The sequence below is a fragment of the Aphelocoma coerulescens genome, chromosome 15 (genome assembly GCF_041296385.1).
Source record: "Aphelocoma coerulescens isolate FSJ_1873_10779 chromosome 15, UR_Acoe_1.0, whole genome shotgun sequence".
Classification (NCBI taxonomy): domain Eukaryota; kingdom Metazoa; phylum Chordata; class Aves; order Passeriformes; family Corvidae; genus Aphelocoma; species Aphelocoma coerulescens.
Genome location: NC_091029.1, coordinates 7,528,095 through 7,530,614, shown reverse-complemented (window position 1 = coordinate 7,530,614; position 2,520 = coordinate 7,528,095). Strand labels below are relative to the sequence as shown.

Sequence of the window (2,520 nt, the reverse complement as noted above, 5' to 3'; positions counted from 1 at the left end):
TTACATGGTTGCTACGTATGTACATAAAAATAGTACATACATGTTTCCATGTACCTGCTGGAATTAAATAAAAAAATTAAATAAAAATCTCCAAGTGTAATCAACAGCAGAATATCACAGGCCTTATACCAACCTTATTTAACAATTACGTTTAGAAATTGAAGAAAAAACCTCAGCAGAGCCACAGCTCAGTAGCTATAGCAACCTGCTTAGTTTCTCAGAAGAATCAAATAAGATAGCCTGCCCTAAAATAGATGCAAAATAGCTGTCACTGCACATGTGTGGTTTCAGAGACAGAACACAACCATAAAAATTAATTTTTTTCAAATCACAATGCTCCCTTTTACAGAAATCAAAAAGCTACCCTACAGGCAATGGGTGAGAATTGAGTTTAATTCCTTTACTCCCAGTGTTTTAAAAGCTAAATCATTTCTCTCAAAGCTTAATTGTGCCTTTTAACAAATTAGACTTCACTGGAAATCATTATCTGTCTCCCCCCTTCTTGTTACAATTCAAAGGCAGCATCTGTTAAAGAGCAAAAATGAACCATTTTCCCCTCATTACACAAAGAGTAAAAAGTCATCCCAAGTTCACATTACTTTAGAAGGTAATTTCTGTTCATCAGAACAATTTGGTATGTGTTCATTCCTTCGCATCCAGTTTTGCAGGCTAATTTCCTCAAATATTTAGACTTAATTTGGTTTGTAACCATTAACTACGACTACAGAAACCACATGCTTCTTTAAGTTAGCATTCCATGCCAGTAGTGTTAAAAATACTCTCTGGATTGTATCTGCTATATTGTGTGATCATATATTCCCCATAAAGCCCTACAGCAAGAAAACCAAAACCCAGCAATTCCCAGAGCCCTTGTGGGCCACTGGGCTGATCCCTGCTCTGGAATGCAGGAGAAGCTGGTTGGCTCAGGCACCCCTTCCGCAGGAGCGAGGCAGGCAGCTCATCCTGCGCTCCAGGGAAGGGCCGGCTGTCCCAGAGCTCCAGAGGATCGCTCCCAGCCACGGCTGCGTGCTGGATGCCGAGGAGGGAGGCACCCGCCCCGCGCTGCCCCAGCGGCCCTCCTGCCGCCCAGCCCGGCCGTGCCACCGCTCCTGCCACCGCTCCTTCCACGGCTCCTTCCACCGCTCCTGCCACCGCTCCTGCCACCGCTCCCTCCACCGCTCCTTCCACCGCTCCTTCCACCGCTCCTTCCACCGCTCCTGCCACCGCTCCTGCCACCGCTCCTTCCACCGCTCCTGCCACGGCTCCTGCCACCGCTCCCTCTACCGCTCCTGCCACCGCTCCCTCTACCGCTCCTGCCACCGCTCCCGCCACCGCTCCTGCCACCGCTCCTTCCACCGCTCCTGCCACGGCTCCTGCCACCGCTCCCTCTACCGCTCCTGCCACCGCTCCTTCCACCGCTCCTGCCACCGCTCCCTCTACCGCTCCTGCCACCGCTCCTTCCACCGCTCCCGCCACCGCTCCTGCCACGGCTCCTGCCACCGCTCCTTCCACCGCTCCTGCCACCGCTCCTGCCACCGCTCCTGCCACCGCTCCCTCCACCGCTCCTGCCACCGCTCCCTCCACCGCTCCTTCCACCGCTCCTGCCACCGCTCCTGCCACCGCTCCTTCCACCGCTCCCTCTACCGCTCCTGCCACCGCTCCCGCCACCGCTCCTGCCACCGCTCCTGCCACCGCTCCTGCCACCGCTCCTGCCACCGCTCCCTCCACCGCTCCCGCCACCGCTCCTTCCACCGCTCCTTCCACCGCTCCTGCCACCGCTCCCTCCACCGCTCCCGCCACCGCTCCTTCCACCGCTCCTTCCACCGCTCCTGCCACCGCTCCTTCCACCGCTCCTGCCACCGCTCCTGCCACCGCTCCTGCCACCGCTCCTTCCACCTCTCCTGCCACCGCTCCTTCCACCGCTCCGCAGCTGTCCCAGCGCAACGCCAGGGCCGAGAGCAGCGACTGGCACGGCAGCAGGGACCACCTCTGGAGTGCAGCTGCTCTTTATGAACCGGTGCAGAGCCATCCTGCCCCTTCTCAAAGACCCCCTTCCCTCTGCACCTCGGCTGCCCGTACCCTTCACAAAACCCCACTCCGGAGACCGCTGCTCCAGCACTTTCTGGGAACAATGCTGCTCCAGTTTGGATTAACCTCCCTGTGCTACAATTAAGATTGCGGAAAGAGAAGGCACAGACATTAATTTTGCACTGCAAGGGACCAAGTCAAGGCAATTAACAATAAAGTATTAATACTGCAAGCCAGTGTTTAATTTGTGGTCTCATTCACAGCAGAAAAAGGAGGTACAAACAAGTCCACTGGAAGCAAAAATGTCAGTGCTAACTTGTAATCTGAGTGTAATAAAAAACCTCACATAATGGCAAAACCAAGAGAGTTTAGGAGAACTATAATAAACAGAAGAATTCTGTTTTTTAAACAAAAACTTTTAAAGTGCAAACAGTGGCTTCTTGTGATGGGCTCTTCCCTTATTCTGCTTGTGCTCATAGACAAGCAGAACAG

At 53.5% G+C, this 2,520-nt stretch overlaps 1 protein-coding gene across 2 annotated transcripts in view; it reads right to left on the bottom strand.

Annotated features, from left to right (window-relative positions):
- Nucleotides 1-2,520, bottom strand: part of ARVCF (ARVCF delta catenin family member) — a 259,867-nt gene that overhangs the window by 203,773 nt on the left and 53,574 nt on the right. The window lies entirely within an intron of this gene.